Source organism: Pantherophis guttatus, chromosome 5 (genome assembly GCF_059756535.1).
Source record: "Pantherophis guttatus breed Tessera chromosome 5, ASM5975653v1, whole genome shotgun sequence".
In the NCBI taxonomy this organism is placed as follows: domain Eukaryota; kingdom Metazoa; phylum Chordata; class Lepidosauria; order Squamata; family Colubridae; genus Pantherophis; species Pantherophis guttatus.
In genome coordinates this window covers 9010245-9038024 of record NC_142067.1, presented here as the reverse complement: position 1 = coordinate 9038024, position 27780 = coordinate 9010245, and the positions used below count along the sequence as shown (strand labels likewise).

Sequence of the window (27780 nt, the reverse complement as noted above, 5' to 3'; positions counted from 1 at the left end):
CAGGTGGTCCTCGACTTACAACGGTTCATTTAGTGACCATTCAAAGTTACAACGGCACTGAAAAAAGTGCCTTCTAACAGTTTTTCGCAGTTATGACCTTTGCAGCATTCCCAGGGTCATGTGATCAAAATTCAGATAGCAGTAGCAATAGCACTTTGACTTCTATCCCGCTTCACAGTGCTTTACGGACCTCTCTAAGCAGTTTACAGAATCAGCCTATTGTCCCCAACAATTTGGCTCCTCATTTTATCCACCTCGGAAGGATGGAAGGCTGAGTCAACTATTTATTTATTTATTTTATTTTATTTTTCATATTTGTATACCGCCCTACTCCCGAAGGACTCAGGGCGGTGAACAGCCATAATAAATACAAATACATATAGAAGTTAAAAACTATTTAGAAACAGATTAAGTAATTTAGGCTCAAAGATTAAAAAACATCCAAAATTTATCTAAAGAGGTTTAAAACCCAATTTAAAAGCCAGTTTAAAAGCCAATTAAAAAGGGAGAGTTAGGCCAGACCAGCTTGTTGGAATAGAAATGTTTTCAGGGCACGGCGGAATATGCGTAAGTCTTGGATGTTTCGTAACTCCGGGGGAAGCCCGTTCCAGATGGTAGGTGCCCCCACAGAAAAGGCTCTCCCCCTGGGGGCCGTCAGTCGACATTGTTTGGCCGATGGCACCCTGAGGAGTCCCTCTCTATAGGAGCGAACTGGTCGGTGAGAGGCTATTGGTGGCAGGAGGCGGTCTCGTAAGTATCCTGGTCCTGAGCCATGGAGCGCTCTAAAGATAGTAACCAAAACCTTGAAGCGCACCCGGAAGACCACTGGGAGCCAGTGCAGCTCGTGCAGGAGGGGGGTTACATGAGAGCGCCACATTGCTCCCATTACCACCCGCGCGGCCGCATTCTGGACCAGTTGGAGCCTTCGGGTGCTTCTCAAGCACTATGAGCCAGTCGGTCATGATTGAACTCCTGGCAGTGGGCAGAGTTAGCCTGCAATACTGCATTATAGCCATAGGGAGGGAGGGAGGGAGGGAGGGAAGAAGGAAGGAAGGAAGGAAGGAAGGAAGGAAGGAAGGAAGGAAGGAAGGAAGGAAGGAAAGTAGCACTAGCACTTAGACTTATATTCCACTTCACAATGCTTTACAGCCCTCTCTAAGCAGTTTACAGAGTCAGTCTCTTGCCCCCAACAATCTGGGTCCTCATTTTACCCACCTCGGAAGGATGGAAGGCTGAGTCAATCATGAGCCTGGTGAGATTTGAACTGCCAAATTGCAGGTAGCCGGCAGACAGCAGAAATGGCCTGCAGTACTGCATTCTAACCACTGCGCCACCACGGCTCTTTGGCAACTGGTTGGCAACTGGCTCATACTTATGACTATTGCCATGTCTCAAGGTCATGTGATCTCCTTTTGCGACCGGACAAGCAAAGTCCACAGGGAAGCCAGGTTCACTTGACAAATATTAACTTATCAACTGCAGTGATTCGCTTAACATGAGGTAATAAAGGTCGTAAAATGGGGGAAAACTCACTTAACAAATGTTTCACTTAACAACAAAAATGTTGGGCTCAATTGTGGTCATAAGTCGAGGACTATCTGTAAGACTGTATTAATATTATTCTTCTCATCTTTCATATTACCTATTTCTTTTTCTACGTAGAATAGAATAGAATAGAATTTTTTATTGGCCAAGTGTGATTGGACACACAAGGAATTTGTCTTGGTGCATACGCTCTCAGTGAACATAAAAGATACATTTGTCAAGAATCATAAGGTACAACACTTAATGATAGTCAGAGGGTACAAATAAGCAATCAGGAAACAATATCTTATAACTTTATTACTTGTATCTTTACGATTTATATTGTTTTATTTAGTTTCCTAGTACGATTTATGCTGATTGCTTATTTAGTATCTATGACTATCACTGAGTTGTATCTTATGATTTATGATGTATTTTTATAATGACTATGATCATGATTTATCACTTATAGCTTTTATGTACAATGAGAGCTTGTGCACCGAAGACAAATTCCTTGTGCGTCCAATCACACTTGGCCAATAAAGAATTCTATTCTATTCTATTCTATTCTATTCTATTCTATTCTATTCTATTCTATTCTATTCTATTCTATTCTATTCTATTCTATTCTAATCATTCTATTATTCTATTCTTATTCTTTAGTCTATTCTACTCTATTCTATTCTATTCTATTCTAATTATTCTATTATTCTATTCTTTATTCTATTCTATTCTAATTATTCTATTATTCTATTCTTATTCTCTATTCTATTCTACTCTACTGTATTCTATTCTAATCATTTTATTATTCTATTCTATTCTAATTATTCTATTCTTATTCTTTATTCTATTCTATTCTAATTATTCTATTATTTTATTCTTATTCTTTATTCTATTCTATTCTAATTATTCTACTCTACTCTATTCTATTCTAATTATTCTATTATTCTTTATTCTATTCTACTCTATTCTCTATTCTACTGTATTCTATTCTAATCATTCTATTATTCTATTCTTATTCTTTATTCTACTCTACTCTACTCTACTCTACTCTACTCTACTCTACTCTACTCTACTCTACTCTACTCTACTCTACTCTACTCTATTCTATTCTATTCTATTCTATTCTATTCTATTCTATTCTATTCTATTCTATTCTACTCTACTTGTTGGAAACCAGCAAAAAATCGCGGCCATGCCACTGAGGGACCCTGCAAATGGCCATATGTGTCAGCCAGTTGCTAGGCACCCAAAATGTGATCATGGGGAGGTTGCGGCAGCCCGAAGTCTGGAACCAGGTCGTAAGTACTTTTTGGAGGGGGGGGTGGTGGTGGGAATCTGTCATAAATTCAAATGGCCCATAAACAAGGACTACTTGTACTTGAGATCTTCCAAGCATATCTTCAGATAAGTCCAGTCAGCTCTCATAATTCCAACGCAGCAGGGCAAAACGCTGAACCAAAGCCATATTTTTGAGTATTAAAGCAGAACTTCAATATGATTGTTCTATTAAAGCAAATGTTAAATTACTTCAGTATCTTTTTTTGAATGCATGGAGAACACTTAAAAAAAAAACAATCTATCCTGAAATCTATCCTGCAGGTAATCCTCGACTTACGACCACAATTGAGCCCCGGATTTCGGTTGCTAAGCGAGATATCTGTTCGGTGAATTGTGCCTCCATTTTATGACCTTTTTTGCCATAGATATGAAGTGAATCCCTGCAAGTGCTTAAGTTGTTGTTGCCGTTGTTAAGTGAAATCTGGCTTCCCCATTGAGTTTGCTTGTCAGAAGGTCGCAACAGAGGATCACATGACCCGGGCATAGTGCAACCGTCATAAATTCGAGTCAGTTGCCAAGCGCCTGAATTTTGATCACATGACCATGGGGATGCCGCAACGGTCAAAAATGGTTGTCACTTTTCTTTTCTTTTTTTGAATCAAGTTTTATTGATTTTTCCCCCCCACATTCACCCGCATCTTTTTTTGAACAGAGTATTGGCCATTTCTTGTCTTATACAATTTTTCAAGTTCAAATACATTTTACTCAATTACAATTTTTGCCAAAAAATCTTCCTTTTTTTCCCTATTTTTTCTTTAATTCATATCTCAATATTTCTATATTTATTTCTATAAACAACATCTTCATTCGCTCTCAAATTCTAATTTTCCTGTTTGTTCACATTTATTCTCTTTTATTTTTTAACAATTTCTTCTTTATCTTCATATCTTCATAGGTGTGTTCGGGATTGCCTTTCTTCCATTTCCTCTTTTTTGTTATACAGCAATCTTTCTTCTCAGTCTCTTCCCTCTCCCTCTCTTCCTTCCTTCTTACTTTCTTTCCCTCTTCTCCTGCTCCTTACTACTCCCCCTTCCTTTTTCCTTCTCCTCCTTTCTTCCTCCCTGACTAACTCTCTCTCCTATTCTGATTTCCCCTCCCTCCCTTCCTCCCTTCTCTTCTATTCCTCTCTCTCCTTCCCTTCTCTCCCATCTCTCTACTTCTTCTTCCATCTCTCTCTATTGCTGTATAAATTTTCAATTTAATATTTTCACTATGGTGTCCAGGCAACCCCAACCTTCCTTTCATTTATTAAATATCTTTCTCAAAATTCAGAATTTTGAGAATTTTGTCATCAGTTACTTTTTTCAGTGGCGTTGTAACTTCGAACCGTCACTGAATGAACTGTTGTAAGTCAAGGACTAAAATTGGGTCACTTATTAGTGACTGAGCCCTGATATAGTTTGTTGCCCAAAGCAGGGAACTCTGCTTCTTTTAATAGTGCAATTTAAGATTGTAACCAGTAACACTTCATTCTCTCAGACATGTAAAGTAAACCAGACTTTCGCTGGGGGAAACATTTCAAATATTTTCAAACAATGAAGAGGAAAAAGTTGACTTTCTTGCCTGGCCCTCAGCCAGTTCTTATCTCTGGGTTGAAAATGTTTTAACTCAAATAGCCCTTCTCCACCCCGAGTTTTTCTGTTCCCAATACCGGCGCAACCACATTCCATTTTCAAACTGGAGAAATAAATGTAATGAGTCTGTCCGAAAACAAACACACATCAATTTAACTTCCTGATTCTAAGGCAAAGTGCCAGATGCACGTCTTATAAAACACGAATTTCCTTGTAGCACAATGATCTTTCTGCATGAGAGGCATCAAAGATCACAAACGAAAGTCTCGCTGGAGAGGGTGTCATGTGTTAAATATGAAATATCAGGTCCGGGGAAGGAAGGCCCAACTTCACCAAGACATAATTCACTTTGACGGGTGTTGTAGGAAGTTAGCACCCACCCCTCTCCTAGAAAAATGAGATATTTTAGGAAATATAAAAAGGGCAGAATATTTCCCCTAAAAGGGAGGCAGAAACTCAGCCCCCCACACACACACCTTTATCAATGGGCCATTAAGGCCTGGGCCAGTCTACCTCCTTCAAGCAGAGCCATAGTAGGAATTGCCCAAAGCCCCTTTCATTACATCATCACCCAGCAAGGCTCAACCAAACTTGGGACCCAGGCAACCTACAAAGTTACGCCTGCATGGCCCCATGGGAGTCTGACAACCAATCAGAACACAAGGTTAAATTCAAAAACCCCAGAGAGGGTATAAAACTCAGGCCCTCTCGGCATTTCTTCCCTTTTTTTTCTCTTCGCCCAAGATCTTCAAGGCATGTGATCCTGTCCACCATTAAAACCATCTTACTAAGCAGTCTCCATGTTTCCAGTGTCTTTCTTCCCCACTTGGAACTGAACCCAGGAGGACATTTCTTGCAACAGAAGAATTCAGCTCTCCAAATAGAAGGCGAAATGTTTTTATTAGAAATTAGAATCTGGAAGCCTTCCTTTAAATCAGTTGCTCTGCAACAATTATTTTAGGGATTATTCTTGACTTCAAATAGAAATTTGCCTTCCCAGTTCATGACAAGAACAATACAGATAAGTCCTCGACTTATGACCGTGATCAAAGCCAAAATTTCCATTGCTAAGCAAAGGCAGTGGTTAAGTGAACATTGCCCCGTTTTACAAACTTTCTTGCCGCAGTCATCAAGCTGATCACTGCGGTTGTTAAGTGAATCGTGCAGTCATTGAGTGAATCTAGCTTCCCCCCCATTGACTTTGTTGTCAAAAAAGATCGTAACGTGGGACAAAACTCACTTAACAACTGTCTCGCTTAGCAACAGACATTTGGGGCCAGTGGTGAAATTCAATTTTTTTTACTACCGGTTCTGTGGGCGTGGCATGGCTTGGTGGGCATGGCTTAGTTTGGTGGGTGTGGCTTGGTGGGTGTGGCAGGGGAAGGATATTGCAAAATCTCCATTCCCACTCCACTCTCGGGTCAGCCAGAGGTGGTATTTGCCGGTTCTCCGAACTACTTAAAATTTCCGCTACCAGTTCTCCAGAATCTGTCAGAACCTGCTGGATTTCACCCGTTTGGGGCCCAATTGCGGTCGTAAAACAAGGCCTACCTGTGGTTCGTTTTTGCCTTGGGACAGAGGGTGGGCGAGGCGTGAGAATATTCTTATTTGTAGTTCATGCACTTGAGTTGGCATTAAATTGGAGGAAGATTTCCAAATATCTGTTACACTGATCATAAATCAGCATAGCAGCTTATCCTTTCTGCTAGTCAGACGAGGCGTGTAAAGTATATGTACATAAGTGAGAGAAATAAATAAAGCAACTTCAATAACACAATGTGTAGGATACTTGGTACTTTCTGAGCTCGGTGGTTTTCTTGCAGACATTTCATTACCCAGCTAGGTAACATCATCAGTGCTTACCGTAGAAGGGAGTGAGGTTTGCTCTCTGTTAATATACAGGGCTATAAACAGAGACAAACCCCACCCCTTCTAGCATTGATGATGTTACCTAGTTGGGTAATGAAACGTCTGCACGAAAACCACCAAGCTCAGAGAGCACCAAGGACTCCACAGTTCAACTCTGAACGACAAATGTTTTCTTCTATCTATCTGGATAGGGTACATCTATTTTACTGATTACGTAGCATGAAGTCAGTCCCAACTCTTAGTAATGACACAGACAGATCTTCTCCAGGGCAAGGTGTACCCAGCCTTCTTCTTCAGATCTTATGTTATGGTCAGTTATGGTCACTGTTGCTGTAATTCACTTTTTCCATCTAGCTGTGGTCATCATTTTCTTTTTCTTTCTTTCTTCTTTCTTTCCTTCCCTTCTTTTTCTTTCCTCCCTCCCTTTCTTTTTCTCTCTCCTTCCTTCCTTCCCTCCTTTCTTTTTCTCTTTTCTTTCCTTACTCTTCCTTCCTTCCTTCTCTTTTCTTTCTTTCTTTCCTTCCTTCCTCCTCCTCCTTTCTTTCTCTTCTCTCTTCCCTCCCTCCCTGTCTTCTTTCTTTCTTTTCTTTCCTTCCTCCCTGGGTCCCTCCTCTGTCTTCCTTCCTTCCTTCCTTCCTCCTTCACTTTTATTTTTTCCTTCTTTCCTCCCTCCCTCCTCCTTTCCTCCCTTTCTTTTTCTTTCTTTCTTTCTCTCTTTCTTTCTTTCCTTCCTTCCTTTTCTTCTTTTTCTTTCTTTCCTTCCTCCCTCCCTTTCTTTTTTCTCTTCCTTCCTTCCTTTCTTTTTCTCTTTTCTTTCCTTACTCTTCCCTCCTTCTCTTTTTCTTTCTTTCCTTCCTTCCTCCTCCTCTTTTCTCTTCTCTCTTCCCTCCCTCCCTCCGTCTTCTTTCTTTCTTTCTTTTTCTCTTTCTTTCTTTCTTTTTCTTTCTTTCTTTTCTTTCCTTACTCTTTCCTCCTTTTCTTTCTTTCTTTCCTTCCTTCCTCCTCCTCCTTTCTCTTCTCTCTTCCCTCCCTCCCTCTGTCTTCTTTCTTTCTTTCTCTTTCTTTCTCCTTCCCTGGGTCCCTCCTCTGTTGTCCTTGCTTCCTTCCCTCCTTTCCTTCCTTCCTTCCTCCTTCTCTTTTCTTTTATTTTTTCCTTCCTTCCTTCATCCCTCCCTCCTCCTTTCCTCCCTCTTTCTTTCTTTTTTCTTTCCTTCTTCCTTCCTTCCTTCCTTCCATCTCTCTCTCTCTCTCTCTCTCTCTCTCTCTCTCTCTCTCTCATACACACACATTCTTTCTTTCTCACTGTTATAGCTTTCTCAATAAACCTGTGCCTTTGCATAACGTGTCCAAAATACAATCATTTCCACCTGATCATTGTTTTGACGATCCATGGCGTTGTTTTCTTGGTTCAAAAGCTTTTCCAAACACACCTTTCCCCTAACAAACTTCTCCCTTAGCAACGTCACTTTTGGGGCTCCGGCGGGGCCGTAAGTTGAGGACCCCCCCCGTCCCGTCCTTTCATTCTAAATAAACTCTGATCTCCAAAGCGGGCGAAGGAAGGGAGAGGCAGCGAAAGCGCAAGGGAAGGAGGCGCGGCCGCAGCGCGAGTGAGTCTCCGCTCGGAGTCCCAGGAGGGGCGCGGCGGGGGTCCTCCCAGTCCCCGCTGCCCTCCCATTGGCGGGGGAGCGGAGAGGCGGGGCTGCCGAGCCGAGCCCCGCCCGCTTGCAAAGACCCAGCCAAGTCCAACCGCGTTGCCCAATTCCAGGGGCGGCTCGCTCCGACCGGTCCAGCCCCAGCCGAGCGCAGGCTAAGCCCGCTTAGAGGCGCTTTCCAGGTGTGTTTCCGCGGGCGTGGCCAGGCGATGGAGGAAGGGGGCGGTGGGGGAGCCCCTGGCCCCGGAGGAGAAGCCGCTTGCCCACCTGCAAAGCCCAGGGGCTCTTTTGCCTCTTCGAGGGGCAGATCGGATCTCCGCGTCCTCGGCGGCTTTTCCGACAACACGTGTGTGTGTGTGTGTGTGAGAGGGCGAGAAAGAAAGAAAGAAAGAAAGAAAGAAAGAAAGAAAGAAAGAGGAGGGAGGAAGGGGAGGAAAGAAAGATAGAGAAAGCAAGAAAGAAAAGAAAAAAGAGAGGGAGGGAGGAAGGAAAGAAAGAAAGAAAGGAGAAGGGAGGGAGGAAAGAAGAAAGAAAGAGAAAGAAAGAAGGAGAAGGGAGGGAGGAAAAGAAGAGGGAGGGAGGAAAGAAAAGAGAAAGAAAGAAAGAAAGAAAAAGAAAAAAGAAAGAAAGAAAGGGAGGAAGGGGAGGAAAGAAAGATAGAGAAAGAAAGAAAGAAAAGAAAAAAGAGGGAGGGAGGGAGGATAGAAAGAAAGAAAGAAGGAGAAGGGAGGGAGGAAAGAAGAACAGGGAGGAAAGGAGGGGAGGAAGGAAGGAAGGAAAGAAAGAAGAGGGAGGGAGGAAAGAAAAGAGAAAGAAAGAAAGAAAGAAAGAAAGAAAGAAAGAAAGAAAGAAAGAAAGAAAGAAAAATTTGCTCTGCCAAGCTGCCTTCCCCAAACTGGCGCTCGCCGGATGCATCGGACAAGACGATTTCTTTCCCCCCTGGGTGTCGAGCTGGCTCAGAGTGATGGGAGTTGGAGTATGAGATGGGATCGCTCCGGGTTTACGCGGTACGCGGAGCGGTTCCTCCGTGGCCGGGGTTGGGCGGGGACGGTAAACCATGGTTTGCCGGGAAAAGTTCTGTATTGAATTGGGGCCGGGTTCACACGCCGCAGGGAATCCAGAAAGGAACCACACTGGGCAGCCAGGGGAGGACGGACTTGTAGGGAGAGTCCGGTTCTTAAACTGTGCGCAACTTTTCTACGGTCAATATGTTGAGTGGCTGTCAGTTTTTAAGTGGTTTTTGCATGCAGGCTGGTTTTTAAAAGCTGCTTTGCAGGTTCTTCCAAACGGATTTTTTGCACAGACTGGATTTTTTGAAAGGTTGCTGGTAATTTATTATCGATGTATTGGATTTATATTCCACTTTTCCCTATGGAACGTGAAGGGGGATGGGATTCCTTAACACTCCCCCCCCTTTTTTTTTTTTAAAAAAATCTCAGTCAAACCCTAAAAAGAGCCATTGAGCCAAATGACTTTGTCTGATCCTCTAAACACCTTTCTCCACTACAGGTAGTCCTCGGACCTATGTCCACCATTGAGCTCAGCATTTCGGTTAACTAAATGAGACAGGTGTTAAGTGTGTTTTACCCCGCTTTGTGACTTTCTTGCCACTGTTGTTAAGTGAATATCACGGTGTTAGTTAAGTTGGTATGCACACTAGGGGCGGGTTCTAAATTTTTTTACTACCGGTTCTGTGGGCGTGGCTTATTTTGTGGGTGTGGCTTGGAGGTCATGTGACTAGGTGGGCGTGGCTAGCTGGCCAGAGTCATTTCTGGAAGGTCCTCGCACTTACGACCAGTCCTCGCACTTACGACCTGACTCATTTGTTTGCTTTTAACACTGATCAGCTGTAGGGCGGCCCTTTGAAGCCCCAGGGCAAGAGTTTAAACAGTTTTTTTCCCCTCTAGTCATCAGCTGGGACTCAGGAGGCAGCAATAGATTGGGGGTGGGACCAAATAAAAGGTAAGAATAACGTGGGTGGGGGGGTGGGAGGGCAGGGGGGGAGAACCGGTTCGGTGACGTCATATTGTCACCGCTACCGGCTCGGCCGAACCGGGAGGAACCCACCACTGATGCACACCATGGTTGAGTGAATTTGGCTTCCCCGTTGACTTTGCTTGCCAGAAGGTTTGCAAAGGTGATCGCAAGATGGACCCCAGGATCCTGCGACCGTCGTAAATGTGAGTCGGTTGCCAAGTGTCTGAATTTTGATCGTGTGAATCAGAATCAGAATAGAAGGGACCTTGGAGATCTTCAAATCCAGCCCCCTGCTCAAAGCAGGAAATCTATACCGTTTCAGACAAGTGGCTCTCCAGTCTCTTCTTAAAAAATAATTCACACGATTTCTGGTGGCAAACTGTTCCTCTGGTTAATTGTCCTCACTGTCAGGAAGTTTCTCCTTAATTCCAGGTTGCTTCTCTCCTTGATTAGTTTCCACTCGTCGTTTCTTGCTCTGCCTTCTGGCGCTTTGGAAAATAAGCTTGACCCCTCTCTGCTTTTTGGCAGCCCCTCAAATACTGGAATTCTGCTGTCATGTCACCCCTAATTCTTCTTTTCTCTAGACTAGCCAGACCCAAATCCTGCAACCGTTCTTCAAATTTTTTGGTCTCCAAGGCTTTAATCATCTTAGTTGCTCTTCTTTGCACTTTTTCCAAAGTCTCAACATCTTTCTTTGAAATGTGGTGACCAAAACTAGATGCAGTATTCCAGGTGTGGTCTTACTAAAGGCTTTACAAAGCGATAATGCTGCAATGCTCGTAAGTGTGAAAAATGGTCATGTCACTTTTTTCAATACTTATTTTCAAATGGTCACCTTTGGCGTGGTTATAAGTCCAGGACTACCCTGCAGTAACTGGAATAATATTATTAATCTATTAATTACTGGTGTGTAGTTTTTTTTTAATTATTATTTTTTTATCACGACATGTTTCTGTCCTGAGTTTCCTAAAACAAATAAGATAACTTTGAAAACAAGCTGGGAAATTGAACAAACTTTTCAGAAGGCAGAGCTTTGGTACTGTTGGCAAAAAAAACCCCGCCTACATGGGGGCATCTCCAGGATGAGAATTTGAATAAACTACATTTTATTTATTTATTTATTTATTTATTTATTTATTTATTTATTTATTTATTTATTTATTTATTTATTTATTTATTTATTTATTTATTTATTTATTTATTTATTTAATTCAATTCAATTTGTATACCGCCCTTCTCCTAGTGGACTCAGGGCGGTGCACAGCCAGAACTAAAACACATACCAATACAAAATTTAAAATTATTAAACGAATTACATAACTGGCCCAAATTTAAAACAATTCAATTAAAACCCAATGACAATTTAAAAATTAAAAAACTAAAAAAGACTAAAAAAGGGGGAGGGGGTTCACGCCAGCCCTGCTTGATGGAAAAGAAAAGTTTTCAGGGCACGGTGAAAGACCCGGAGATCCGATGTCCTTCGTATCTCCGGGGGCAAATCGTTCCAGAGGGCAGGAGCTGCCACAGAGAAGGCCCTCCCCCTGGGGGTCGCCAGCCGACATTGCCTGGCTGACGGCACCCTGAGGAGTCCCTCTCTGTGGGAGCGTCCTGGTCAGTGGGAGGCTATCGGCGGCAGAAGACGGTCCCACCAATACCCTTTTCTGCCTGAGCAGGGGGTTGGACTAGAAGACCTCTAAGGTTCCTTCCGATTCTGTTATTCTGAATCATGCTAGGATAGTTGACAAACTCAGTTTTCATCCACTATCTAAATAAATAAATGCAGTTAGTCCTTGACTTACAACAGTTCATTTAGTCACCGAAGTTACAACGGCACTGAAAAATGTGACTTATGACCATTTTCCACAGCTATGACCCCATAATCAAACAACCAGTTTGATTATGAACCAATTTCTGTGGCTAAGTGAGACAGTTATTAAGTGAGTTTTATCCCATTTTGTGACCTTCCTTGCTGCAGTTGTTAAGTTAATCCCTGCAGTTCATGGTTGTAAAGTAAATCCCCATTTATTTGATTTAGCGTTTGGCTTCCCCATTGAGTTTGCTTGTCAGAAAGTCACAACAGGTGATCACATGACCTCAGGACATGGTGCATGGGGATGGTGCAACGGTTGTAAGTGTGAAAAACGGTCATAAGTCACTCTTTTCATTGCCGTTCTACCTTTGATTACTAGAGGAATGGCTGCAAGTTGAGGACTATCTGTGCAGTTCAGAGACTAATAGATTTAACTGGGTTTTTTTAAAATTAGCATTTTCAAAGATGTAATAAGATAGGGAACAATACAAGGAAAATATATATAAAATGTTTTATAGGTAGCATTTACCACCGGCGAGATTAGCAGAGATGTTTAAAAATATGTCCGCCAGATGTTGGAAATGTAACCAGACACTGGGTATGTATTACCACCTGGGGTGGACATGTGCAAAAACAAAGAAATATTGGACAAAAATACATACCTGACCTGGGGCACTCACATTGCAGCACTGGTCAAAAGGGCCCAGCAAAGATTATACTACCTGAGACTTCTCAGGAAACAACAACTGAATGAGAAACTGCTGGCGGCCTTCTACCCCTGCACCATAGAGAGTATTTAATTTACCGCACGTGTGTATGGTTTGCCAATTGCACAGTGGCAGATAGGACAGCGCTCCAGAGGGTCAACGTCATTGCCCAGAGGATCATTGATTGCCCTTTCCCCTCCTTGGAAGAGCTTTCTAGCTCCCGCTGCCTTAAGAAAGTTCAAAACATTCTTAAAGATCCATCTCATCCTGGGCAACCTTTTTTTTGAATTATTACCATCTGGCAGACGGTACAGGACAATAAAAACAAGGACAAATAGGCTGAAAAACAGCTTCTACCCCAGGGCAATAACCATATTGAATTCTACGGTATAGTGCAATATCGGGTTTTCAATTTCAGTTATATAGTATGTAAAGGATGTATGTTTGTGTTTTTATTTTTATAGTTATAATGTACACTGAAGAGGGCATTTAATTTCGTTGTACCATCTGCAATGACAATAAAGTAAACCAAACTAAGCATACATGGTTAGAAAAGATGTGAAAGTTACATATAGATTATAAGCCAGAAACATTTCTGTTAGGTATAGTACCAGAAAAGTATGATAAAGGGAATATATATTTAATATTTCATGTTTTAACAGCAGCAAGAATTATATTTGCACAGTACTGGAAAAATGAGGAAACACCTACAGAAGAAGGTGTAATTAAAAAAAAGACTACGATTGTGCAGAAATGGATAGATTGATGTTAAAGATAAAACAAAAAGAAGATACAGAGTATTTACAAACATGGGACTTGTTTTACAAATGGTTGGATAATAGAAGTAAAAATTAGGAGCTGGGAAAGTACTATTATGTAAGCAAATGGATTCAGACAAAGCACTTTGTTGTTATTAGTTGCGAAGTCGTGTCCGACCCATCACGACCTCATGGACAACGTTCCTCCAAGCCTTCCTGTCCTCTACCATCCCTCGGAGTCCATTTAAGCTCACACCGACTGCTTCAGTGACTCCATCCAGCCACCCCGTTCTCTGCCGTCCCTTTCTTCTTTTGCCCTCAATCGTTCCCAGCATTAGGCTCTTCTCCAGGGAGTCCTTCCTTCTCAATAGGTGGCCAAAGCATTTGAGTTTCCTCTTCAGGATCTGGCCTTCTAAAGAGCAGTCAGGGTTGATCTCCTCTAGGACTGACCGGTTGGATCGCCTTGCAGTCCAAGGGACTCGCAGGAGTCTTCTCCAGCATCAGAGTTCAAAGGCCTCAATTCTTTGGCGCTCAGCCTTCCAACTTTCATAGCCATCCATTGCAATTGGGCCTTATGTATGTGTAACTGAAAATGTATAAATAAACTGTTAAAAAAAAGATAGGGAACAAAACAGCCACAAGAATAATCACCTACTAAAAAGCATTCCCGCCCCCTTCAGATTGGACATCGGAAATTAAAGTTTGGGCATATCTAAACTCTGAAAAAGTTACTTGAAGTTTTGTCTCCATGTTTGAAATCCAAAGCAGCTCATTTTGGATGCTATTGCGGTAAATTTTCCAGCAATATACGTAATCCATATATACATAAGTGTCGGGAAGAGGCTTTAGTGGTGTCGCTCGCATTACAACTTTGGGATTGTGATATCTTTCATCGTGCAACATGCTTATGATGTCACCTTAAAGAATTCCAGGTCTATCTGGTCTTAAAAGTGTATATTTTGGGCTGCTTTTCAGAGTTGTTGGTCTAAAACTGATGAAGTCCATTATAGACCAGCAACTCTGGTCTATAGAATGGAATAGAATAATTGGCTGCAAAGGGACCCTGGAGGTCATCTAGTCCAACCCCCTGCTCAAGTATAAGACCCTATACCGTTCTGGATAAATGGCTGCCCAATCTAGTCTTAAAAGCTTCCAGTGATAGGTAGAATACTCACAACTTCCTGAAGCCAGCTGTTTTGCTGATTAATCTCTTTATGTGTTACTTCTTGTCCTGCCCTCAGCTGCTTTGGAAAACAAGTCAACCCCCTCTTCTCTGTGACAGCCGCTTAAATACAGCTAGTCCTCGACTTAGGACTACAAGTTGAACCCAAAATCTCTGTTGTTAAGTGAAACATTTGTCAGGTGAATTTTGCCCCATTTTATGACCTTTCTTGCCACTGTTGTTGAGCGAATCACTGTGATTGATAAGTGAGGAACTGTTGTGGCCCGTACACGGCCTGTGCAGCTAGTAGCTGATTCTGACAGCGAGGAGGCTGGTTTGGTACTGCGCCAGCAGCCTGTGCAGCTGGCCCTTGAGTCAGACAATAAGGAGGCTGGAGAAGATGTGGTGCCAGAGGCGGGAATTCAGCCAGGGCCTTCAGAACCTCCAGAAGCTCCCTTAAGTGAAGAGGACGAAGAGGAGGAGCCTCTTCTCGATGCACGGGCGTGCAGAGCTGCCAAAAGGCAGGAGTGGCGCCTCAGGAGGAGGTCTCAAGAGTAAGGCTTGGGGCTAATTGGCCCACTCCCTTAGCCTATTTAAGGAGGAACGCCGACTGAAGCAATTTGCAGGGAACAACTTCGTTCACATACCTTCGTGTCAGCTTCCTGCAAATTGCTTCTGGGCATTCTGCCAACCACAGAAAGCTTTCAGTTATTATTCTGTTAATTCTTGGTGGCTGTTAATGCAGTTAATTAACAGCCGTTGTTGTAAAAAACTGGTTTATTTAGTAAACTAAGGTTTGAACGGACTTTGTGTGTGCTGCGTTCTTTGGGGTCCGTAGCTGGGGCAGAATTGGAACATGGTTGTTAAGTGAATCCAGTTTCCCCATTGACTTTGATTGTCAGAAGATCGCCCAGGGATGCTGCAATGGTCATAAACGTGAACCGGTTGCCAGGCGTCTGAATTTTGATCATGTGACCATGGGGATCCTACAAAGGTCGAAGTGTGAAAAATGGTCGTAAGTCACTTTTTTCACTGGCGTTGTAACTTTGAATGGTCACTAAACGAACTCTTGTAAGTCAAGGACTACCTGTACTGGAAGAATGCTATCATATCATCCTTCTCTTCATTAGACCAGACATACCTGGGTCCCTCAATTGTTTGTATGGTTTAACCTCCAGATTAATTATCACCTTCCTTCTTGTTCTCTGCATTCTTTCTAGATCAGTGCCTCTCAAATTTAACAGGTAACTTACAACATACCCGTGTTTTTCGGACTATAAGACGCACCGGAGTATAAGACGCACCTAGATTTCAAAAAGGAAAACAAGAAAAAAAATAGTTTTGGCCTCCGCGGATCTGGTTTTTGCCCTCCTCAGTCCCCAGGAGTACTCTGCAGGCCTCCCAAACCCTCTGCGCATCCCGCTTTTGCGAAAAACAGGCACATTTTTGGCCTCCTGAACCCCCCATGCATCCTGTTTTTGCCCTCCCCGGCCCCTAGGAGCACTCTGCAGGCCTCCCAAGCCCTCCGTGTCCCGTTTTTGCAAAAAACAGGCCCATTTTAGGCCTCCCGAACCCCCATGCATCCTGTTTTTACCCTCCCCACCCCCCAGGAGCACTCTGCAGGCTTCTCAAACCCTCTGCGCATCCCGTTTTTGCAAAAAACAGGTCCATTTTACGGGACGCGCGGGGAAGGTTTTGGGAGGCCAAAAATAGGGCCATGTTCGGCCTATAAGACACACTGACATTGCCACCCACTTTTGTGGGGGGCGGAAAAGTGTGTCTTATAGTCCAAAAAAATACGGTACATTTAGCAACTGCTTGAACTTCCGACACTGAAAAAAGTGACTGACAATTTTTCTTTATAAAAAGTTTTTATTTTATAGACAAACATACAATACATAATCATTCAGTGTATCATTTGAGTACATCTTTTGTGTCTTCTTCTTACTCCTCCAATATTTATCGTATCTTAATATTATCATTTCATTTATTATAGCATTTCTCCCACTTTTCTATTAATACATTTATCTATCTTCTTTCTCCTCTGTTCTTCTTCACTCATTTCATTACAACATTACTCTATATATATATCTCTTCTCTAGCCACTAATAAAATTGCCCCCATATCTTAAAATATTCCGATTCCTCTCTTTCTTTAATTGTCAAAGTCAGTCTATTCATTTCTGCACAATCTAATATTTTCTTAATTACTTCTCCCTCTGTAGGTATTTTCTCTGCTTTCCATCTTTGCGCAAATACTATTGTTTCTCACACTTATGACCATCATAGCATCCCCATGCTGATAATAAGGCCAATCAGGCTTTTGAGTGCATGGCAATAAGGCCAAGCACTTATTTCAGGGTTCAAAAAAAAATATAAGACAGGGTCTTATTTTCGGGGAAACATGGTACAAGTTTCACAAAATGGAAAAAAGGAGATAAAGAGGGGGAATACATACCATTTTACTCACCTTGCAGGAATGGAGACAATTCTGAACGAAGTCCTTGAGGCATGTGTGTTCTTGCTGTTGCTTCTGGGTGTTTGAGTCAGAAAATTAATGATGGGTCTTATCAAACATAGGACATGTTCTGCAGAAAATGTCCAAGAACACCTGGTGGGACATCAGATATAAATTTTGCTTTCCTTTCTTTCTCTTCTTTCAGATTTGTTTAATTTTAGGGGGCGGGGAAAGAGCCAGAGAAAACTGGCTTGTTGCAAAGAAGAATTTTAGGTTTCTCACATTATTCCTGATCTGAGTGGGGTTGAACTTCGCCTTAGATCACACTTGGCAACTTGTGGACTTCAACTCCCAGAATTGCTCAGCTAGTTATTATTTGAAGTCCACAAGTCTTAAAAGTTGCCAAGTTTGGAGACCCCCCTCCCCCCTCTCTTACAAATCAGTTTTGCCACCTGGAGGTTCTTTTTGATGCTGGACAGCTCCATTACATCATTGATGGAAGAAATGTTGGCTTTTTACAAGTGGTCCTTGAGTTATGACCATATTGGAGAGGGTCAATTATGGTCACGATGTCCGTAAAGTGGATTACCACATAACCGGACCTGATTTTATAACCTTTTTTTGTGCAAGATACCCTATTTTGTAGATACCCTGTTTCCCCCAAAATAAGACATCCCCTGATAATAAGCCAAACCGGGCTTTTGAGCGCATGGCAATAAGGCCAAGTGCTTATTTCAGGGTTCAAAAAAATATAAGGGTCTTATTTTTGGGGAAACATGGTAGATAGATAGATATGGATAGTTAGATGATAAATAGATGAGATGATAGATAGATAGATAGATGATAGATAGATAGGTAGACAGGTAGATAGGTAGATAGGTAGATAGGTAGATAGGTAGATAGATGATAGATAGATAGATAATGATAGATAGATAAATAGATAGGTAGATAGATAGATAGATGATAGATAGATAATGATAGATAGATAGATAAATAGATAGGTAGATAGATGATAGATAGATAGATAGATAGATAGATAGATAGGTAGGTAGGTAGGTAGGTAGATAGATGATAGATAGACAGACAGACAGACAGACAGACAGACAGACAGACAGACAGACAGATAGATAGATACCCTGTTTCCCCCAAAATAAGACATCCCCTGATAATAAGCTCAATCGGGCTTTTGAGCGCATGGCAATAAGGCCAAGCGCTTATTTCAGGGTTCAAAAAAATATAAGACAGGGTTTTATTTTTGGGAAAACACGGTAAGTAAACCCGTTGTTTGTTATAGGGAGTTTTTTTTTTGACGGAAACTGGTTATATAAGGGAAGGTTTCTGGAAAAAATATCGTAAATCACAGTCAGATAACCATGACGGGGACTTGGATAGAGTCAAGAACTACCTCTAACCAACCTTAAGCAGAGGCCATTTCATAGGTTGTGAATTCCTTTTCAGGGTTGAACTTCTGTCAGTCACTCCTGGCATAGAAAGGAGAAACAAAACTCTGCAAAACTTGTCTAGCAGTAAGTAAACAGTGAGCAAAATACTACTGGTGAAAGGAGGAAGCTGTTGCAAGTTTATAATTCCCTTTACAATGAAAACAGGTCAGCAAATTAAGAAAAAGGTGATTTGGTTATTTTGGAGTTTTGTCTAGAGCCGTCGTTGACTGATGATTCATTTTGTGCTCCTTAATGAGACATAAAGGGAAGTCTTCTACTCTAGCTGTCCCAAGGCAGGTTTCAAAATTCAAATGTATTAATTGAAATAATCCAGATGGTTTTGCAAGAGTTAATGGCACGCCTCTTCCCTCCTAGTTTTTTTTTTTCTATTTAACAACTTCTGCTGTGGATCAAATATATTCCAAGTTCAGTAGGACTTTTAGGGAGTTTTCCCTCCTTAGCAATAATTTCTGGTAGACTTCGCCCAGTTTTCGTCAGTCATGGTGGCCTCACCTACCATGTGGCAGGTCTGCCTTAGATGCATGTGATTTGTTTATTTTTTTTGAGTGTTGAAAGAAGAGGCAAGAGAAGAAATGAAAATAGATTAGAATTTTCTCATGAAAAGGAGAGGGAGAGGGAGGGAAGGAGAGAAGGAAGGAAGGAAAGAAAGAAAGAAAAGGGAAGGGAAGGAAGTAGGAAGGGAGCGAGAGAGAAAAAAATTAAAGAAAGAAGAGAGGATGGATGGAAGGAAAGAAGAAAGGCAGGAAGGGTGGGTGCATGGGAAAGGAGGAGAAGGGCAAAGGGATGGAGGGCAGTGGTGGGATTCAAATTGTTCTACAGGTTCTGTGGGCGTGGCTTGGTGGGCATGCTTGGTGGTGGTCATGTGACTGAGTGGGCGTGGCCACCTTGACATCACTCATGGCAAGGTGGGTCGGCACCTTGCGGGCAGGGCGAGCAGTGAGCGAGCAGGCAGGGGCGGGGCCAGCCAGAGATGGTATTTGTCGGTTCGGTGAACTAGTTAAAATTTCTGCAACCGGTGTTCCCGAACCGGTCTGAACCAGCTGAATACCACCTCTGATGGAGGGAAGAAAGGACGAGGATGTAGAAAGACAGAAGTGAGGGAGGGAGATGAAGAGAAGATGGATAAATGGATGTGAAAAGGTAAAATGAGGGAGGGAGTGAAGGCAGAGGAAAGGGAAAGGTAAGAAGGAAGGAAGGAAGGAAGGAAGGAAGGGTCTCTGTGTTCAGATTAGGCCTGGAGAAAGAAGATAGTAGATAGTTCACTAACTATCTACTTCAGTGATGGCTAACCTTTTTGCCGTCGCGTGCCAAAAGTGGGGGGAGCGGGGAGGAAGTTGCGCGTGCACATCCCCATACCCATAATTCAATGTGCCCCACCCCCCATGCATGTGCGCATGACCCTCCCACACTCCCACAGCTTTTGGCACATGATAGCATGGTGGGCCCGGTAGGACCATTTTTCGCCCTCCACAGGCTCCAGAGCCTTTCTAGGGGCCTGGGGAGGGCGAAAACAGCCTCCCCCCCCCCCAGAGGCCCTCCGGAGGCCGGAAACAGCCGGTTTTTCGATTTCGAGTCCCACCGGAGCTGAGCTAGGGCAATGCTCGCATGCCACCGATATGGCTCCACGTGCCACCTGTGGCACGTGTGCCATAGGTTCGCCATCACGGATCTACTTTCTTATTTGCTGGTACTTCCAACAACCCAGTTCTTGCCTTTGTGTTTTGTGTACCGATTGCCTAATGTTTGCAAGGTTATTTCCTGAGCAAAGAGATTTGCCTTCTGCAGAAAAAAGTTTATGCACCTGGCTGGTGATGGAGTATATGACTAACTCAAAAAGACCAGCATCTCTCATGTAACACATCAACAAACTTTTTAGTCCATAAACTGATGACATTCCCATGAACGTCAACTCCGATTTTCTCCTTCAGAAATACTAAACTGCTTAATTTCTCATGCTCTACCGTGTTTTCCCCAAAATAAGACCGGGTCTTATATTAATTTTTGCTCCAAAAGACGCATTATGGCTTATTTTCCAGTTATGTCTTATTTTGGGGGGAAAATACGGTACTAAATGCCTCCGTCTGCTGACGATCTTAACTGAGGCTTATTTTTGGGGTAGGGCTTTTATTACGAGCATCCTGAAAAATCGTGCTGCGACTTATTTTCCGGTTGGGTCTTATTTTTGGGGAAACAGGGTAGTTAAAGGAAAAATACAACAATACCAAAAACTCTTGCGTGATTTAGATGCGGTCCCAAGAATTATTTTAGTCTTCTGGCATTGAGAAGAATAAATGGTTCAAATGTTTGTCTCTTTATCTGTTCCCTCCTTCCGCAAACCAACACGAGGAGCCCCAGTTCAACCTTTAAATAGCTGTCAACTTTTATGGGACAAGAAGAGTTGACGTCTCCTTTTGATTGCGGCATAGCAAAACTTTTTAAAACGGAGTAAACGGTGAAATAAAATCAAGAATAATGGGCGCCCATTATTCTTCAGCCTCCTTTCATGTTTCGGGCACTCGCGAGAGAAATATATCTGACTTCCTCTCTGGATTACTTCGAAGGGCTGCCTTTGACAGCCTTAAACTAAGATTTATAAATGAAGTTTTGAGCTTTATGGTGCAAATAAACGGAGTGAAAGGATGAAGATGAAACAAGGTAATCCAGATGACAGTTTAGTTAGTGCAATGTATATAACCTATACGGTATGTGAGGATAAGGGCAGCACCCTGGCATCAGGAGTTCCTCCCATAGCTGTCAGTCTGTCAGGGTACACCCCGGGACTGAGATGCATGAACACACACATACACTTTCTCCCTCTCTCTGTCGAGTAAATCTTCCAGCTTGCTTGTGTCGTTTTTCTGCACTAATTGCAGGTTTTCTAGTATCACTAATAAAACTAGTTTATCAGGAGTTGTGGGCTTGAATCTCAGCCTGCAAGCTTTCTAATTCAATCAGCCTCAATGAAGCTGCCTTCTTCTTCTTCTTCTTCTTCTTCTTCTTCTTCTTCTTCTTCTTCTTCTTCTTCTTCTTCTTCTTCTTCTTCTTCTTCTTCTTCTTCTTCTTCTTCTTCTTCTTCTTCTTCTTCTTCTCCTCCTCCTCCTCCTCCTCCTCCTCCTCCTCCTCCTCCTCCTCCTCCTCCTCCTCCTCCTCTTCTCCTCCTCCTCCTCCTCCTTCTCTTCTTCTCCTCCTCCTTCTCTTCTCCTCCTCCTCCTCCTCCTCTTCTTCTCCTTCTCCTCCTCTTCTCCTCCTCCTCCTCCTCCTTTTCTTCTCCTCCTCCTCCTCCTTCTCCTCCTTCTCCTTCTCCTTCTTCTCCTTCTCCTTTTCTTCTTCTCCTCCTCCTCCTTCTCTTCTCTTCCTCCTCCTCCTCCTCCTCCTCCTCCTTCCTCTTCCTCTTCTTCTGCTGCTCCTCCTCCTCCTCTCCTTCTTCTCCTCCTCCTCCCTCTCCCCATCCCCCTCCCTCCTCCCCCTTCCTCCCAGAATTTACAAGCCCTGTGGTTTTGGATTTACAACAATTTTGCTGGATTTTGCTGCATTTACTTCTTGTTCCCGGCAAATGATGTATGTCTGTAGACAGTGTTGCTCAATGACTGCAGATTGGCTTAATGACCATGGTAATTTGCTTAATGACTGCTGCAAAAAAATGTCATAAAATCGAGTTGATCACATGAGGACGTGCTTAATGACCTGCATGACCTATTAACTGGGTAATTTTGGGCTCAGTTACGGTCATCTTATGATGGTGCTGAACAAGTGGTATTTCATGAGCCGCGATGGTGCAGTGGTTAGAATGCAGCACTGCAGGCTACTTCTGCTGACTACCAGCTGACTGCAATTTGGAAGTTCGAATCTCACCAGGCTCAAGCTTGACTCAGCCTTCCATCCTTCCGAGGTGGGTAAAATGAGGACCCAGATTGTTGGGGCAACAGACTGACTCTTTAAACCGCTTAGGGTTGTAAAGCACTGTGAAGCGGTATAGAAGTCTAGGTGTTGGATGGAAGAAAGGGAGGGAGGAGCCGTAATGGCGCAGTGATTAGAATGCAGTATTGCAGGCTGACTCTGCCTACTATCAGGAGTTCGATCCTGACTGGCTCAAGGTCGACTCTGCTTTCTATCCTTCCGAGGCTGATAAAATGAGGACCCAGATTGTTGGGGAGTAACACACTGACTCTGTAAACCTCTTAGAGATGGCTGTAAAGAACTGTGAAGCGGTATATAAGTCTATGTGCCGTTGCTATAACTGGTCCTCAAAGTTCCAGCTGCCATGATCCCACGTTGCATAATTGGGATCTAAGCCCTTGGCAGCCAGCCCAGATCTCCAATGGTTGCAGCATCCTGCAAGTCATATGATTGCGATTGGTGATCTTCCCTGCCAGTTTCCACAAGCAAAGTCAAATGGGGAAGTCAGCCGTCCTAATCAAGTGATGTCCTTGAATTAACTGACTGTAGTGATTTGCGTAACAATAGTAACTCTGGATCGCTAGAACTGCTGTTGCTATGCAGCGGCATGCTTTATGACCACGCTGGTCAACAATGAAAGTTCCGGTCCCTGTAGATGAATGATGAGGGAAGCTCTTCTGTGGTCTCCAGTAGGACTTTCATTCAAGTTGAACTCAATACTCTATACTTCTTTTCCCGTTTTTTGTTCAGTAAGTAGATCTTTTCTCTAAAGCTGAGGGGGCAATATATATTTGAAGCACAGAATCAAACATTTATTTGTACCATAGAATCAAAATCATGGGAAGTGTTAGTACCATTTTATAAGGCCTTGGTAAGACTACACTTGGAATACTGCACCCAGTTTTGGTTGCCACGATATCAAAAGATGTTGAGCAGAGGTGGGTTTTAGCAGGTTCTGACCAGTTCTGGAGAAATTTTGAGTAGTTCGGAGAACCGGTAGTAAAAATTCTGACTGGCCCCACCCCTATTCTCTGCTTCCCAAGTCCCAGCTGATTGGGAGGAAATGGGGGTTTTGCAGTATCCTTCTCCTGGATTGGGGAGGGAATGAAGATTTTGCAGTATCCTACCCCTGCCACACCCACCAAGCCACGCCCACCAAGCCATGCCATGTCACCGAGCCACACCCACAGAACCGGCAGTAAAAATTTTTGAAACCCACCACTGGTGTTGAGGCTCTATATCAGGGGTGTCAAACTGGCAGCCCATTGGCCAGATGCATCACATGAAGCCACGCCCACCCCAACTCCATGAATGGGAAAAAATGTCACAAAACGTCACATGACGCTAACGTGACATGCCGAGTTTGTTTAGATGAAGACTGCAAAGAAGAGCAACAAAGATAATTAGGAGACTGGAGGCTAAAAGATACGAAGTATGGTTGCAGGAATGGGTATATCTAGTTTAATTTAGAATACAATAGAGCTGGAAAAGGACCTTGGAGGTCTTCTAGTCCAGTCCAGGAGAACCTATACAATCTCAGACAAGTGACTGTCCAGTCTCTTCTTAAAAACCTCCAGTGATGAAGCACCCACAACTTCTGAAGGCAACTTCTGTTCCACTCGTTTAATTATCCTCACTATTATGAAGCTTCTCCTTAATTCAAAGTTGCTTCTCTCTTTGATTAGTTTCCATCCATTGTTTCTTATCCTGCCCTCTGCTGCCTTTGAAGAATAATTTGACCCCCTTCTTCTTTGTGGCAGGTCCTCAAATCACACTTGGCCAGTAAAGAATTCTATTCTATCTATTCTATTCTAAAAAACATACTGGAATAATTGCTATCCGCTATCTAAATACTGCTAATAAAAAGAAGGAGTAGAAGTTGTAGACATGATAGCAGTGTTTCGATATCTCAGGGGCTGCCACAAAGAAGAGGGGGTCAACTTATTCTCCAAACTACCAGAAGGCAGGACAAGAAGCAACGGATGGAGACTAATCAAGGAGAAAAGCAACTTAGAACTAAGGAGAAATTTCCTGACAGTTAGAACAATTAACCAGTGGAACGACTTGCCTCCAGAAGTTGTGAATGCTCCAACACTGGAAGTTTTTAAGAAGATGTTGGAGAACAACTTGTCGGAAATAGTATGAGGTCTCCTGCTTGAGCAGAGGATTGGTTCATTGACATTATTTTTCTGGTCTTCCTACCAATGGCTTTTATTTCTGTTTGAGTCTATTTCACTATTGCAGCTGTGTACCTAATTTTTTTTTTTTTAATTTGATTTATATGCCGCCCTTCTCCGGAGACTCAGGGCGGCTTACAATGCGTTAAGCAATAGCCTTCATTCTTTTGTATATTTATACAAAGTCAGCTTATTGCCCCCACAACTGGGTCTCAATTTACCTATCTTAGAAAGGATGGAAGGCTGAGTCAACCTTGAGCCTTGGAGAGATTCGAACCAGCAGTAATTGCAGGCAGCTGGTCTTAATAACCAGCTTAATAACAGGGTGCCTTAGACCATTGTACTATCAAGGCTCTTAATGACTGGAATTGCCCAGGTATGTATTACCTTGATGGTATTTCCTCCAGTGAGTTTGGATTTTAACATCATCTTCACTGTTGTGATATATTTACTTCTAACCAGAAGTGGTATTCAGATGGTTTAGACCGGTTCAGGTGAACCGATAGCAGAAATCGTGGGTGGGCCTGCCCACCCACCCTTGGCTCTATGCTGTCCTATTTAGGCACCTTTTTGAGGCTGGGCGCATGTGCTTCTGTGAGGTGCACGTGTGAGCAAAGCGCATGCACGGAAGACCGGGCGTATGCATGGTGGGGGCGCATGCACGGCGGTGGTGCATGCGTGGTGGTGGTGCATGCACAGTAGTGGCGCATGCACAGTGGTGATGCTCTCTACTTGGGGCTACCCTTGAAGACCACTCGGAGGCTTCAGCTGGTGCAGAATGCAGCCGCGCGGGTTGTGATGGGAGGATCCCGATACGCCCATGTTACACCTCTCCTGCGCGACTTGCATTGGCTGCCGCTTGCCCTCCGGGTGAGATTCAAGGTGCTGGTGATGACCTATAAAGCCCTACATGGCTTAGGCCCAGGATATCTGTCAGACCATCTGCAACCAGCAACAGCTCCCCATTGTCCGGTGCGTTCTCACAGGGAGGGCCTCCTCAGGGTGCCGTCGGCTAGACAGTGTCGGCTGGTGGCCCCCAGAGGTAGAGCTTTCTCTGTGGGCGCCCCCACCCTTTGGAATCAACTCCCCTGGGGGCTCCGGTTGGCCCCTGACCTTCGCACTTTCCGCCGCGAACTAAAAACATGGCTGTTTAAATTGCCCAGCCTGGACTGATGGGGTTTTGATTTTTAATGTATTTTAATATGCGTTTAATATGTATTTTAACGTGTTTCTTACTTGGATTGAGATTGTATATCTTAATTGTTGTGAGCCGCCTTGAGTCCTATGGAGATAGGGCGGCATACAGATCTAATTAAAATAAATAAATAAAATAAACATGCGCGGTGGTGGTGCACGTGCTCACATTTTCGGTGCTGTGCAAACCGGTAGGTAAATTATGTGAATCCTTCTAACCTTCATCTTGATTTCAGTCTGTTTGATGATGATGTTGTGGTCCTCCAGCAGCCTGCGGAGCTGGCAGCAGAGTTGGACAGTGAGGAGGCTGGGGAGGAACATGGGCCAGTCCTGGAGTCTGTGGAAGGCCCGGACGAGGGCTCTGTGTCGGAGGCAGAGATGGGGCCAGGGCCATGTGGGAGTGATGTGCGGAGTCCAGAGTCCCCGGAGTTGGACAGTAGAGAGGAAAAGGAACAGGAGGAGCCTGTTCCTAGTGCATTCATGCGCAGAGCTGCCAGAAGGCAAGAGCAGCTAAAGCAAAAGGGACAACTTGGGAGTAAGGCCAGGAGATAATTGGCCCCTCCCATAAGGCTTAAAAGAGAAACAAAGGCACTTGGGGCCTTTTGCAGGAAAGCAACGTTGCTAACTCTGTTTCCAGTCGGCGTCTCTTGTTTGTTTCTGAACTTCATGGGGCTTTGCCAAGTAAGGCCTTTGGCAAGGTGTCAAAGAAGATAAAGGTTGGTGATTATCCTGAAGGACTTCTTCCGAAGGATTTGTTTTGCAACTAACTGGGACTCAGCTGGGAATGAACGTAATTCTCAGCTGTTACAATAAAATAGGTTTATTTGGTACTAATTGTGTCTTGTAATGACTCAGTAAGCCTAGGTCACAACAGTTGTGAGCTTGAAGAATGCCCAGGTATCTCAGGTGGATCATCTTCATCCAGACTCTTGACCTTATTTCCATAGGGGCATCTTGATTCGTTCAGTTTTCACTAATTTCCCCCCTGTTTAATGGTGTAAAGAAACAGGTTTGAGGTGCATCTTTGTCTCTTTGGACCAGCTACAATCTGTGGCAAAGATTTGGCTCTATTCAGACATGGTCTGTCCAGGTGCAGTATTTATGGTCATGTTAACCTGGCTGTGATAACAAACTGAATAATAGAAATAACTAACCACAGATCGTGTTTTTTTTTTTTTAACTGCAAGAACCTGCATGCATGAGGAAGTACCAGCTTAGGGCAATTATTACGGCTGTAGTGAGCTTAGCATGCAAATACTACGGGTTGTGGCTTGCAAACCTTCTTCCTGAAATGATGGGGTGTGTGAACTGTCTCATGCTTAATAGGAAGAGGAATTTCCACTTGTATAATTGCCAGGTGATCAAATTAGCACATACAAGTCATTTGCTTTTTTTCCCTTTCCCTAGCCAGCTAAATAACATTTGCTCGAGGGATTGAAATATGGAAGGCTTTCGAACCTCCAAAAGGAATTAATTACTCTTGCTTATTTTAATGACTTCTTGATTATTGTCAGACCTGAATCTGGGAGAGAAATGAAGTTTCTTATCAAAGGAGTGTACATTTACTCTACAGGTAGTCCTTGACTTAATGACCACAATTGAGCCCAAACTTTCTGTTGTTAAGTGAGACATTTGTTAAGTGAGTTTTGGCCCATCTTACGACCTTTCTTGCCACAGTTGTTAAGTGAATCACTGCAGTGGATAACTTACTAACCCGGTTGTTAAGTGAAGCTGGCTCTTCCCCCATTGACTTTGCTGATCAGAAGGTCGCCAAAAAATGATTACATGATCCTGGGACATTGCAACTGTCATAAATATGAACCAGTTGCATAATAATAATAATAATAATAATAATAATAATAATAATAATAATAATAATAATAATAATAATAATAGAACTGCAAAAAACTGTGCTACTTGGAACATTGTACATCTTAAGAAGGTACTTGGTTGATACCCAGGATGCTGGCAGCAATCCGTATCAACCATTAGCATCAGTCAGTGGTATTTGTGATGCATTTTAAAATGTTCAGTTGACTGAGTTTCATGTTTAATGAATAAAAGAGATAATCATAATAATAATTCTAAGAAGATACTTAGTTGATACCTAGGACGCTGGCAGCAACCCGTATCAACCATTAGCACCAGTCAATGGTATTTGTGATGCATTTTTGAATGTTCAGTTGACTTGAGTTTCATGTTTAACGACTAAAGTAAA

The 27780-nt window shown here is 43.1% G+C and overlaps 1 protein-coding gene across 27 annotated transcripts in view; it reads left to right on the top strand.

The window, feature by feature from the left end:
- SYTL2 (synaptotagmin like 2) overlaps window positions 1-27780 on the top strand; it is a 103938-nt gene that overhangs the window by 8575 nt on the left and 67583 nt on the right. For 8 of the 27 annotated variants that reach the window (XM_087895836.1, XM_087895835.1, XM_087895827.1 and 5 more), the window contains exon 1: window positions 8004-8142. The exons of 11 other annotated variants lie outside the window; for them this stretch is intronic. The gene's annotated coding sequence lies outside the window, so the exon portion shown is untranslated. Of the gene's footprint in view, window positions 1-7892; window positions 8143-22829; window positions 22941-27780 lie in introns of those variants that run through there. 8 more of the 27 variants (XM_087895830.1, XM_087895826.1, XM_087895822.1 and 5 more) reach the window with 3 other exon arrangements.